The sequence below is a fragment of the Gymnodraco acuticeps genome, unplaced genomic scaffold (genome assembly GCF_902827175.1).
Source record: "Gymnodraco acuticeps unplaced genomic scaffold, fGymAcu1.1, whole genome shotgun sequence".
Taxonomy (NCBI): domain Eukaryota; kingdom Metazoa; phylum Chordata; class Actinopteri; order Perciformes; family Bathydraconidae; genus Gymnodraco; species Gymnodraco acuticeps.
Window position 1 is genome coordinate 401,247 of NW_022990311.1, and position 15,076 is coordinate 416,322.

Here is a 15,076-nt window from a genome sequence, read left to right on the forward strand (position 1 = left end):
GGCAGCTGTTGTATAGAGCCTGTTTTGCATTTTCTATCTGCTTATTGACGTCTTGTCACCCTGCAGCAGCAAGTTAAATGCTAAGAGGATTAAGGCCCCATTTACACGGGAACGGAAACGAAAATGAACCGAATTCGATATAAAAAAAGTCTTCCGTTCACATGGAATCGGCTCAATAAACGTGTCCGTTCACACGAGACCGCTGGAGACGCTGTAGTACATATGCCGGGCCTGTAAGTGGCGCTGTACTTCCGCCACAAAATACACCAAAAGCAGTGAAGAAGACTTCCCGAGCATGGTTGCCCTTCTGTTTATTGTCCGCGGTGGATTTAGCAGCAGAGGTGGGGAGAGGCAGGGCTCTGGCTGTTTCTCTTTTTCTCCCTCCCCGAGGCAAGCGTGTGCTCCTGCTGTAAATCTCCCCGGTAGTCCAACAGCAGATGAAAAACACCCACCTCTCCGCCTCTTCCAAGGGACGAGGGACGTGTGCGGCAGAGTTTCCGTTCTCTCTCTCCTGTCCGATCTAGCTGGAAGCTCCTGCTGGGTGCACTGTCCTGCGAGATACCGGGACCTGGCTCGAAACACTCGGTTGTTGTTGTTGGCGAAACACATCAGCAATGATGCGGGTGACACGGGGGTGAGCAGGAGAGGTGAGGAGAGGCAGGGATATGGCTTACACACGGAGCCGTTTGACCCCCCAGAGCGTTCCGTCCGCAGATCTACCCACCTTGGGACCAGTTATCGTTTGAGGGGTCCGTTTCCGCGGTTCCGTTAGGGCCTCGTGTGAAAGAACCGTCTATAACCAGGGGTTCCCAACCTTTTACAACCTTGACCCTTTGCACTTCAAGTGTTCACCCAGTATGAACACTTGAAGTGCATTAAATGGATGATTATGCCATAAAGTGATTTCATTTTAAAGCTCCGCAACGTTTGTTTCACTCTCATAGCATTGTTTTTAGGTGAAGTTGTTTTCAGAAACAAGAAAAATACTTGGTAAGTCGGACCCATTTCCGGTGAGGGTTGGCCTCCGCCAGGGTTGCGCTTTGTCACCAATCCTGTTTGTAATATACATGGATCGGATTTCGAGGCGTAGTCATGGGGGAGGGGGTCTGCAGTTCGGTGGACTAAGGATTGCACCACTGCTTTTTGCAGATGATGTGGTTCTGATGGCTTCATCGGTCTGCGACCTTCAGCACTCACTGGACCGAGTGTGAAGCGGCTGGGATGAGGATCAGCACCTCCAAATCTGAGGCCATGGTTCTCAGCAGGAAACCGATGGACTGTCCACTCCAAGTAGGGAATGAGTCCTTACCCCAAGTGAAGGAGTTCAAGTATCTCGGGGTCTTGTTCTCGAGTGAGGGAACAATGGAGCGTGAGATGGGCCGGAGAATCGGAGCAGCGGGAGCGGTACTGCAGTCGCTTTACCACACCGTTGTGACGAAAAGGGAGATGAGCCAGAAGGCAAAGCTCTCTGTCTACCGGGCCATTTTCGTTCCTACCCTCACCTATGGACATGAAGGATGGGTCATGACCGAAAGAACGAGATCGCGGATACAAGCGGCCGAGATGGGTTTTCTCCGCAGGGTGGCTGGTCCGGGAGGGACTCCGAGTTGAGCCGCTCCTCCTTCGCGTCGAAAGGAGCCAGTTGAGGTGGTACGGGCACCTAGTTAGGATGCCACCTGGGCGCCTCCCTAGGGAGGTGTTCCAGGCACGTCCAGCTGGGAAGAAACCAAGGGGTAGACCTAGGACCAGGTGGAGGGATTATATCTCTTCGCTGGCCTGGGAGCGCCTTGGGATCCCCCAGTCAGAGCTGGTTGATGTGGCCAGGGAAAAGAAAGTTTGGGGCTCTCTGCTGGAACTGCTACCCCCGCGACCCGACCACGGATAAGCGGGAGAAGATGGATGGATGGATGTTTTCAGAAACAAAGCTCAAAAAGCCTATTTGCTCTACAGTGTTTGCTGTGGTGTAGAGTCTACACCACAGCAAACAGGCACAGTGAGAGGCTAGCTGCTGAACTTATTTAGATTCTTCGTAGGAGTTGGTGGAGACCATAAACAGAGCTTAAAGAGAAAAACAATTGGAAAACCAAAAATATCCCCCTGACATATACTGTTTTAACTGCAGGTGGGGCATTACAGTTAAAATGGACTCTGTACATTATTTTGGTTATGGGATTCATGATAGATATTTCAAACTCTGTTTATAGACTCTTTTATAGACTCTTTTATCTAATAGTGTTATATTTTTCCCTTTTTTGTCTTTATCTTCACTTTTGCTGTAACAATTTAAATGTCTGTGTAATTTTTGTGGGACAAATAAAGCAAGAGAACATTAAAGTCTGGCAGTGGCTCAGTCCGTAGGGGCTTGGACTGGGAGCTGTAGGGTCTCCGGTTCAAGTCCCCGAACAGACCTAAAATATGGAGTGTGGACTACTACTTGGAGAGTTCACCTCCTGCCCTGCCGTGGTGCCCTTGAGCAAGGCACTGGACACCCCCCTTCCCCCCTCACTCCCAATGCTCCCCGGGCGCTGTACAATAGCTGCCCACTGCTCCTAGTACTAGACTCCTGGTACTAGGATGGGTTAAAAGCAGAGAACACATTTCACTGTGTGTGCTGTGTGCTCTGCATGTGTGACCATTAAAGAGGGTTTCATCCCTCCCAATATATATATATATATATATATATATATATATATATAATGGTGTTTGAACATTGCTGCATGTAGACATATTCTAGTAGGAACACAAAATACAAAAATGAATTTGAAAAGTTAGGTAATATGGTTATTTAATATTTCAAATTAGTTTAAAAGGGCTTATATTTTGTCAACAGTTTCATAACAGATGCCTCATTATTTTAGTCTTACTCCACTCTAATGTCCATTAAGTCTCACAGCAGAGATCAATGATCTTGATGGTTGAAATGATGCCTTTGGTTTCTGATGCAAATCAACATTTCTGGAAATGTAGAGGTTTTTTAGTCTGCACATACTGTATCTAAATATAACATGCTGCTCGTCTCTCTTTGTACCTTCAGAGGCCTGTGTGCAAAAGTCTGTGTGTGAAATATTGTGCAATAAAAAAGAGAATTCATAATGCAGGTGATGCTTCCTGGTAATAACGTGTGTGCAGTGGAGGTGGTAGTAACTCCTGACCCTATTAAATTAATTAAGCCCCAGCTTATCATGATAGAGGGACAGAGAGAGAAAAATGAGCATGGTGGAGTCTGGAAGTACTCCCTCTGAAAGCCCCTCGCTGATGAGGCCAGAGGCTCGGCACACCGAACAAACGCATAACTTATTAAATTAGTGTCGGTCTCCACGGGATGCTCAATAATTGTCCTCCATGTCATTAAATGTAGCCTGCTTTTGGCTGCGCTTCACAGGCTGCTGCAGCCAGCCATGTGCAAGGGTCCACAGCCACTGATATCTGCATGCACTGGCCTTGTGTGTGTCTGTGTGTGTTCAAGCATAATGTAGCGTCCCAAGGCTAGGGAGGACGCCAATAAAAGGATACATCCTGGTAGTTCTGTTTATCGTGATTTATTTTAGATAAAACATTTGACTCACATAGTACATTTAAATGTTTTATTATATAAGTAAATGTATAGGTAGGTGTCTCTTTATGGAGGGCTGTGAATCAGGGACTAGCATGGTCGTCCACTTATTGCAGGGATGGGGGCCGTTCAATCCTCTGTTCCTCCTGTTCACTTGTCTTTTGCACCTTATTTAGGTTGCATGGTAGTTCCAGCATTGAAACATGATAAGCTTAAACACTGATTTTAAATGTTGACCTCTGAAGACAGTCGATGATATAGTTAAACTGTTGGCTTGATAATCTCAATGAGTGTCTTGGGTTTCCAAGTGCTCCAACAGTTTAAGCATCTATATCATAACATTTCTGGTTGTTACAGTTACAAACCCATAGCTGTAGCAAACATGAAGGGTGTAGTTCAACATAGCCAGGCTTTCTTTGAGTTAGCTTAGTCTTTGCAACAATAGCCTCAGTATAACCTCAGTGTGACATTCTAAAGCAGGAGTGAAAAACTCAATTTCGTGGCAGGCCACATCAGCATTATGGGGCCGGTTGTAAAACTATATAAATATACATCTATAAATATATTAATATATAATATATATAAAATAATGTATTATATTACATTATTGCCTCTGCATTGGATTATTATCGGATAGGGTAATAACTTCATAATTAACTACGTCTGAAAGCAGAAGTCAAGGGCAAATAATTACAAGTCTCTTCAGTGGCATGTCACAAAGTGAGATGCATTTTTGGCCAACGTGCTTCTGTAAAGCAGCATGAAACCGTATAATAAACATATTATATGGATGAGCAGGAACTTCCTGAAGCTAAATGGTAGTAAAACTGAGGCCCTGCTAATCGGCTCAAAAAACGCCCTCTCCAAAATCGTAACTACCCCACCCCCAAGCATCATGATCGACGGCTTCCCTGTATCCTTCACCAGCCAAGTCAAAAGCCTTGGCGTCATCCTGGACAGCACCCTTTCGTTTGCACCACACATAAAAAACATCACCCGGACTGCTTTCTTCCATATCCGCAACATTTCCAGACTCCGCCCATCGCTTTAAAAATCCAGCACCGAAATCCTGGTTAATGCATTTGTCACATCCCGGATTGACCACTGTAATGCTATCCTCTCTGGCCTACCCACAAAACTACTCAACAGACTCCAAATCATTCAAAACTCGGCTGCCCGGATCATTACCTGTACCAAATCGTCCACATCACCCCAATCCTCATCCAACTTCACTGGCTCCCTGTTCAGCACCGGATTGACTACAAAAACCTTCTGCTTACATATATACCCTCAACAACCTCACCCCCACCTATCTCTCAAACCTCCTCCAGGAATACACCCCCTCCCGCTCCCTGCGCTCATCCTCAGCCGGACTCCTGACTGTCCCCACCTCCTGCCTTAGCACCATGGGAGCCAGGGCTTTTAGCTGCACCGCACCCAGGCTCTGGAACTCTCTGCCTCCACACATCAAACAGTCTGACTCCATCACGACATTCAAATCCCACCTCAAAACCCACCTGTTTAAACTGGCCTACTCACTCTAAAACACATTCAACCTGCTATCACGGATCCTCCTCTCACTCCACACACTTGTCTTGCCTGTTTTATGCTTTTATGCTGCTGTATTGCCTTGTCGGTTCGATTAAATTGTGTTCCGTTTTTTTTTTAGCTGTTTTAACTTTTAAATGCACTGTAAGGCGACCTTGGGTGTCCTGAAAGGCGCCTCGAAATAAAACGTATTATTATTATTATTATTATTATATTCTTTGCAAGCTCTTGCGGACCACATAAAATGAAGTTGCGGGCCTGATTTGGCCCAATTTTTTTAATCAGTGCTCTATTATCAGCAGTGTAAAAAAAAGGCTTCGGGAAGTCAGCATCGAAACAATTCATGTTTTTATTGTATTTATACCATCAATCAATCAATCAATCAATCAATCAATGTTTATTTATATAGCCCAATATCACAAATGTTACATTTGTCTCAGTGGTCTTCACAGTGTGTACAGAATATCAGTATGACAATACGACACCCTCTGTCCTTAGACCCTCACATCGTACAAGGAAAAACTTCCGGAGAAAACCCACAGTTTAAAGGGAAAAATGGGAGAAACCTCAGGGAGAGCAACAGAGGAGGGATCCCTCTCCCAGGACGGACAGACGTGCAATAGATGCCGTGTGTGAATTGAAAAAAAATACATTTACAACATAGGTAGTCCAAATGTTTGGAAATGCATGTGTCTATAATAAGAAGATGAATCCATGAGGATGTCAACAATCCTGTGGGAGCCATCAAGGAAGTAGTATGATGAGAGTCAGGCAGGACCACAGAGACAGGTTCAGCCACAACTCAAAATCCAGGACTCAGGATGCAGGACTCAGGATCCAGGACTCAGGATCCAGGACTCAGGATGCAGGACTCAGGATCCAGGACTCAGGACCACAGCAACAGGCACAGCCACAACTCAGGATCCAGGAATCAGGATCCAGGACTCTGGAACCGAACTGTTATATTGCATACTTCCACTCCCGGAGCGGCACACCTCGCTAACCCACTAATCTTGCTTTGTCATTCTCCCCTCTGATGTAGGAAACCTCCAATTACAGTTTACTGTTCTGTTGCATGCATGTATGATGGTGAACAGGAACTAAAGATTACACTTGATAAAATATTAAACTGTTTTTCACTTAGATGAATTCAACCATGGTGCAGTTTTGTTCCCAACTGAGAGGACAAAGTGTTCCCTGGTTTACCTGGTTCCAGACCTCGGAATATAACAAATGGTTCAGTGATTAAAATAGACCTGATGTTGTGCCATGTGATGGGTTTTGGAGGAACAATCAACCTCTAAGGATATAGGAACTTGTAAGAATTAAGGAAAAGTACATTCCTATATAGCTAGCTGCCTATATCCATTACATTACATTACATTACATTACATTGCATTTAGCTGACGCTTTTGTCCAAAGCGACTTACAATAAGTACATTCGACCAGGAAGACACAACCTTGAAGAAAACAGAATCATATAAGTACATCAGGTTTCATAGAGCCAAACATTTCAAGTGCTACTCAACTGGCTTTAGGTAAGCCAGTCCTTTATTAGTATAAAAGTGCTTCGTTAATAGTTCTAACGCTCGAAGTGGAGTCGAAAGAGATGAGTTTTCAGTTTGCGCCGGAAGATGTGCTAGCTATCTGCCGTCCTGATGTCAATGAGGAGCTCATTCCACCATCTTGGAGCCAGGATAGCAAACCCACGTGTTTTTGCCGATGGGAACTTGGGTCCCCCTCGCAGCGAGGGTGCAGCGAGTCGTTTGGCTGATGCAGAGCGTAGTGCACGCGCTGGGGTGTACGGTTTAACCATGTCCTGGATGTAGGAAGGGCCAGATCCATTCGCAGCATGGTAAGCAAGTACCAGTGTCTTGAAGTGGATTCTAGCAGTTACCGGAAGCCAGTGAAGGGAGCGGAGGAGCGGCGTGGTGTGGGAGAATTTAGGAAGGTTGAAGACCAGACGAGCCACTGCATTCTGGATGAGCTGCAGAGGTCGGATGGCACATGCAGGTAGAGCAGCCAGGAGGGAGTTGCAGTAGTCTAGACGTGAGATGACGAGAGCCTGGACCAGAACCTGCGTCGCTTTCTGTGTCAGCTATCCATGCATAACTATTACAGATTAACGCTGGATGAGATGCTGCCAGTCAACTAACAAGTCTTAAACCGATATATTTATTTGAACTATGTAAAAAACAGATAGTTAACTGTTACCAGCTTCTGGCTTGACTTACAATTATGTTGTAGGTGATATGTAATCCCTGCTTCTCAAAAGCAAAAATAAAAGACAAGAAAACCCTCCTCCCAACAAACAACTTGAACACAATATCATGCTAGAATATTATCGATTTACACGGAAAACCACAAACAAAACTTGTAGTATTGGTAACTCATCAGGGTACTGATTTATCTCTATGCTGTGGGATATTGATGGCATCAAGGAAACTTTAAATAATAACTTGAATTAGTGGATCTGGTTTCTCATCACACATGACAGATAGTGTTACATGACAAGTTTGACACCGTCATTTGTAGCTTTGAAAAATAATATCTTGCAATTAGGTTGAAGCATGTAATTACAACCCTGTAAAAGAAGTGAATTGGTGTTTGTGGAATCAATGTTGTTCATCATCAAATAATGAGGCATGGAAAAGGCTTGCTTTAGTTTCAGTTGAAAAGTATTATGTTCAGGAGTTGAGCTTCAGAGAATTGCTTCAACATGCTAATGCCCTCCTTTTATATCGGGTCTCTCACTGCGTCTGACATGATGAGGAAAAACTGCCTTTTAAATTTGAGCGTCCTGCAGCGTTTGCTGGGGGAAGGAGACTGCTGGGATCAGACCTGTTTTAACCGTTAGCTCCCCGGTGGAGATCTGACAGGTATCCATAACCCTTACCTTTCTAATCGGATCAAATTCAGCTGAGCTCTATGCTCTTTTTTGCAAAACAGCCTGCTTCACATTCTTATAACACCCATTTGTACAAAGGCATGCTGAATGATTCATGGGGCCCAGAGGTTGGGAACGTGGCAGGGATGATAGATGTTTCTGTATCAGGATCCTGACTGAACAGTTTCCAGACTAATATATGTGTATTTGACAGTGCTGTTGAAGAGCAGCTGTCAGTTACCTGTAGAATGTGTGCCTCCGCTGAGCTGCCCCTGTTTCAGACACTGTGATCTAACAACCCTTTTCCTCTTCTTGTCACCATATCATCTTCTTGTTTGTCCATTGAGCACCACATGACAACAACTCTCTCTGTAGGATGAAGGCTAATGTCAAGACAGAGAGGGAAACAGTGGAACAAACACTCGGGTAGAGAGACACCAAACTGTGAGATGATGAAAAAGGGAATGAGTGATGGTGTGAAACAGAAAAGTGAGAAGAATGATGAAGAATGCGAGCTGTGGCGAGCTATAAATGATCAGGAGGTTGGACGAAGAGGGGGAAAAAGACTCGACAATTAAAGCTGCTAAATGATGTGCAGCTCAGTGACAGGACGGGAGGATGTTTCCACCCAAATAAACAAACAACGAGAAGAAGACGAGGGAAAGTCTGAGGGAGAGACTCTGGGAGCTGATAATGAGGACTCGCCTGTAAACAATGAAACACTTCTTGACAGAAATCTGCAGAGGGGGATTCAGACACATTCTGTTAATCAGCATGGTTAATTAGTCGCAATGCAACAATAATTAATTAAAAAAGTGATATTTGAATTAATTATTGATTACATTAATTAATTCAGAGGGGGTAAGGGAGGGGTCTGGGAGTAATTAAGATAAATGGTAAATGTGTTGGTAATTAGGATTGGAGCGAGGTGATGATGATAATGATGTAAGGACAGGATGCCAGCAGACTGTCAGGCGGCTCTCCATTCATCAGAGCAGAGAGATGGATGATAGACGGGGAGAGAATAATGCTTCCAGGAGCATTATTCAGCTGGTGCTAATCAGCTGGGAGCCGTGCACTCTGTTTCCGTAGTGTTCTTACTAATGAGAGACTATTGATTGTGTAGCCCCCGCCCGGCCCCTCGCTTTGATCCGAGCTCTGAATCACTGGTTAGCACTCCGCTGGACGGACACATACACGTCCCTGCTGATGATTACAACACGAGCAGACTCAAGACTCCTGCCTTCTCTCTATGTCGACGCACGAGATATCTCCAGAGCCACGCCCACATTTGTGCACAATTACCGCCGTCTGGATCAGCAGGTGTGAGATGTGGCCCTAGAGCTGCAGTCTACAATACGACACAAATCAACATTACTGTCAAGGCAAGAATTAGGTCCATCTGACTCAAACCACATCAAACTAAACAACAATAAAATCCAAAGACCCTTCAAGTGGCTACCAAGACTGGATACTGAAAGATGGGACAGATTTACCACTACCAAAGATATTCAGTCATCTGAGCAGACAAATCAAATATGAATAATAAGCGGGTTTTTTTTTTTTTGGCGGAGGTGCGCATGCGCATGCGCACCTCCGCCAAAAAAAGAGCACCGGGTCATTTGAAAAAAGGTGCATTTGCGTACCAACATTGAGAGAGAGAGAGAGGAGAGAGGGATAGAGAGAATAGAGAGAAGGGAGAAGAGAAAAGAGAGGAGAGAGAGAGGACATAGAGAGAAGAGAGAAGAGAGGAGAGAGACGAGAGAAGAGAAAAGAGAGAAGAGAAAAGAGAGAGGAGAGAAGAGAGGAGAGAGAGAAAGATATTTGCGAGTTGCATATTATGAACTCAGGGTCGGCCCGGAGCACTGGCATTATAGATGTTCGCCTCGGGCGCCAGATCTGTGGAGGCGCTGCGCTGGCAGCTCTGGGAGGGAAAAAAACATTTTTGACCGTTGGGGCTCATCCTAATTTTCGGCCTTGATGTAACAATATTCATAATTAAGTAATTGTAACACCCTTTTCATCCCGGTTACACGTTTCATTTGCCCTGTACGATGGGTGCTGTAAGTGATGAAAATGGGGGATGTTGGCTTATCTGGCGCCCGCAGCTCACAGCCAAAATGCGAGTGAGCGTGGGAGCGAGGGAGGGTTGTTAGGGCTGTTGTTATTAGAATCTGGTGCTAGCTGCTCTAACGGATATAAGAAGAAGATGTTTCTACAATGATGTGGAGGGAGAGTTCTCTCCAGTCAGACTGAGAGGCTGATAACTTCAGCTCAGTGAGGTAAAGAACTCTGAGTGTTTAGATAGTTCACTTTAGTCTAAGTTATCTCAGTGGGTCTCAAACGGTTTGATCACAATTTATGTAAACACATATTTCCAAGGCACTCCTTTATAATTATTGGGATAAACAGGTTTGAAATCATTCCAATGTATACTATAGGACAGTAACCCAGACATATCGTTTTAAACTGGAGAGATACAAAAAAATGCATAAATAAATAAATGTTAAGGTAAAATAAGATATGAATGAATAACACAAATAAAATAAGTTACATTCATTTGTTATTGGCTATGGTAGGTTATTGGTTATGTTCACATACTTATTTGATTACATCCACTTGTCTAAGATGACAACAGAGACTTTCGACCCAAACCCAGCTGTTGACTTGTGGATGCAAGCAGCTAATCGCAGACTCAACCAGAGAGAAATAAGTAGGCCTACATCATCAGCTACCATGTCTGACAGAGAGGAAGACAGTGAGGAGAACAGTCAGGAGGGTAGTGATGACAGCTTGTAGGATTACTGGTCGTGCTAATGTTGTCTTGTGTTCACCTCTGCATGTGTGTTCTGTGTTCACCTCTGCATGTGTGTTCTGTGTTCACCTCACGTGTGTTCAGTGCCATGTGTCTGGCAAATAAAGTCAAGACCCCCTCAAAAGTTACAGTTTATTTCATTTTAAGGATGAGCACCAAGCAACATCTCCAGGTGCTCCTTTGAGAACCAGGGCAAAAAAGTTATGTGCACCCCTGGTTATAACTTATGATCAAACAACATTGCATTTCATTAAAGCTGTGTCAGGACCTCGACACAAACTGATGAACCCAAATGAACGACCCAGAGACAAAGTCTTGAATGTAATAAAATGTATTTATTAAATCCAATGATCAGGAAATCCCTCTTAACAGAGTAGGTCAGGGGTGCCCAACCAGTCGATCGCGATCGACCGGTCGATCGCGGGGAGATTCCCAGTCGATCGCGAGATGTGTCTAAAAATAGAACAACAACATTCTGTTTTATCGTTAATGTCCTGTAACATAATCTTCCTGTGCCAGAATAATGCACTTGAACGCATCAAAGCTTTGTGATTGGCCGGCTAGACCCCATGTGTCGGGGCGTGGCTGGTGGGCAGTGGGCACTAGTTGACGTTGTCTGTGTCAACAGGAGTGACAGTCCGCACACACACAAGACCGCAATTATGGCAGAAGCAAAAAAGCCCAAAATATATAATTTTCACTCCGAGTGGGAGGATGATTATTTTTGTATCTATTCCAATTCAAAGTCCATCTGTCTCATCTGCAATGCGAGCGTGGCTTTATTGAAGAAGGGTCATTTAGGAGCGGCATTTCAAAACAGTGCACAAACGCTACGAGACGGAATTCCCTCCTAATTCTGCCCTACACTCCCAAAAGGGGAGGGGCCTGAGAGGACAACTAAATGCACAGCAGTCCATTTTCACCAGGCCCAACAACAAGAGCAAGGCTGCTACCATAGCATCTTATCGTGTCAGTCACGTTCTAGCGAAACACATGAAGTCTTTCAAAGACGGCGAAGTTGTGAAAGAAGCATTCCTGGAGGCTGCGACGCGCTTTTTGGGGACAGTAAAAATAACAGTAGCATTTCAACAGGTTTTTGATATAATAAAAACTCAAGTTAGATACCGTTATTAATCAGCTGTAAGTTTTAGTTTGTTTGAACTTATTCATTATAATTATTGTACACAATGGTATAAGAATGCAAACTTAAATTGATTATAGTCTATTATCAATTCAGGTTAAGAAACTAGTGTTGCTTGTATCCTATTTTAAAGGCATTTCTTTTTATTCTCTACTAAAATGCAACAAAAAAAGGGTTTGATTCTAATAATGTTGTCTTTTTTATTGCACTTTGGCAGCAGATTCCTGTGTAGCTTCAGATCTGAGTTGTCTTATTAGTAAGCCTAATTTATACTTTTGTAGCAACACTATTTTTATATAATGGCAAAGAAAGGGTTCAGAGTCTTTTCTTTTTTTCCTGTGTCATATGTGGCAGCACTGTTCAATGCTTCTTGAAAACATTACTGTAGTATGTGACGTGTGAATACACTCCAACTCTGTATCAACAACACTGTTGTGTAGCTTCAGTTAAATACTTGTATGTGTGTAGATTAGAAAGAGGTAAGATAAAGGATCTGCAGTATTTTATGAAGTATTAATCGTACAAAGGTCAGTTTTATGTATTTTAGATAATAAGCAGAGTTGTGCAGCTCTATTTGTTGACCTATCCAAAGCTTTTGATACTGTCGATCATCGCATTTTGAAGCAAAGGCTGGTCAGTATAGGCATGTCCAGCCATGCAGTGGGGTGGTTTGTAAACTACCTCTCTGAAAGGTCCCAATGTGTTCAGTTTGATGGGCTGTCTTCTGAGTGGTTAAACATCACTAATGGTGTACCACAAGGTTCAGTTTTAGGTCCGCTATTATTCTCTATCTATATTAATAGTTTAGGTGAAAATGTCAAAGGAGCAACCTTACATTTTTATGCGGACGATACCGTTATGTACTGTGCAGGTCCCTCGATTAACGAGGCTGTTGTTAAATTACAGGCTGTTTTTAACATTATTCGGGCTCAGCTCTCTGAGTTTAAGCTTCTTTTAAATGTGGATAAAACCAAGGTAATGCTCTTCTCTAAAGCTAAAAATACACCAGAGACTGCTTTGGATATTGTAACTACGCAAGAAATACAACTTGAAGTGGTTACCTGTTACAAATACTTGGGTATCTGGCTTGATGACTGTCTCACTTTTAAACTTCATGTCAATAACCTGCTTAAAAAGCTGAGGGTTAGGCTAGGTTTCTTTTACAGAAATAAGTCCTGTTTCTCGCTTGAGGCCAGGAAAAGGCTAGTCACTGTGACCTTTTGACCTGTGCTGGATTATGGTGATTTGTTATATATGAATGCACCTGCCAATTACCTGAGCAAGTTAGATGCTGCGTATCACAGTGCACTGAGATTTTTGACAAATTGTAAAGCACTTACGCATCACTGTACCCTGTATACCAAGGCGGTTATGCCATCACTAACTGTACGGAGGCTCAGTCACTGGTACTTTTTCATTTACAAAGCCATGTTGGATAAACTACCATCTTATATCTGCTCCCTGATCTCTCTGCGAATTGAAAGTACTTATTGCCTGAGATCGCATGCTGTGGTTTTATTAAATGTGCCAAGTGCTAGGACTGTCTTAGGGAAGAAAGCTTTTAGATGTGCAGCTCCACTAACATGGAACAGTCTGCAAAAAGAATGGAAAATTACCAAGCTAGTACCACTACATGTTTTTAAAGCTCGGTTGGATGCTACAAAATCAGATGCTGTTGGTACCTGTACTTGTGGTTAAATATGTAAATTGTAATCCCTGTACATTTTGCTGTATGATGTCCTTTTGTTGTTCTGTTGTTTATGTCTTCTTGTGGAACCTACTGCTGCAGGTCTCCCTTGAAAAAGAGATCATTGATCTCAATGGGATTTTACCTGGATAAATAAAGGTTTTGAATTGAATTGAATTGAATTTATACAAGTAGAAGTGTGTATTTACCTGGTAGTAGGCTGTCAGTAACTACGCCTCTCTATTTGGACTGGTAGATCTCGGCAGACTGGCAACTTTAAAAGTAGCTCTCGGTTCAAAAAAGGTTGGGCACCCCTGGAGTAGGTGGTGGAATACACAAAAAGCGCTCACAAGGAGGAAAAAACTAGGCATAACAAAAGGAGAACTTGAGAAAAAACGTAAGCCTACAAAAATATACAAAATAAAATAACCTGACATGAGAGAAAGCAATCCTTTCTGAGTAGAGGCTTGGCACGACCATTCGGGGAAACAAACAAGACGAACTGACACAGGACAGGGGAGAGACTGGACTATTTAAACATGAGGTGAGTGGGAACAGGTGGAAACAATCCAGCCTGTCCTCCTACAAAAAACGACCATATAGGCCGATTGTTCAAGCCCTTATTACGACCCAGAGACACGTTTGAAAGTGTATGTTGTTTCTTACTCGACCACTAGAGGTGCTCTAGTGGTCGTGTAAGAAACAACATGCTCCCGGCCCGTTCATTGCAAACGCTCCGGAGGGACGTTTATTCACAAATAACCCTCTCTGGAAAATCCTAAATTGTGGAATAGTTTGGCCATTAAAATGCTTTTTGATTCGATTTCTGGCGAGAAGTGTATATTGTAATCTTAGAATCCACGTCCAGTCGATGTGTAGGATCTATAGTTTGATAGATATTACGAAGATGATTTGAGGTCTCGTCAGAACAATGTGTATGCAGCTTCCAATTAAAGTTAGCGTGGGTGAAAACAGTTTTTCCGGTCTCGAAGTTTTCATAATAAAACCAGATGTATTCCCCTCACTGTCAAATGATTACACAGTGATATCTGCATTACTCATCCACTAAAAAACATCAGTTTATCCTTGTTAATTACACAATATTGATTGGTTTAAATTATGTACAAGGCTTTTGTATTTTTAACCTTCGATTCAGAGAAACAAATAGTTTTAGACACTACAGTTTCCAAAGGCACTACACTACCCAGAATCCCCAGCTATCGTTTGGAACTACAACATCCCCCTTGCTTTACAAACCCTGTGAATAGTCATCAAGCCCTGTGATTGGATGTTGGAGTGGCAGTGCGACAAGGTTACGCTGAGTGTAAAACAGCTCTATGAAATGGAATGGAACCACGGCAGACTTTCCAAAACTGGAATTGGACGGGTCCAGTATTAAACTGTGTATTAAACCCTGGAGGTTTAGGGGATACGAAACACATACA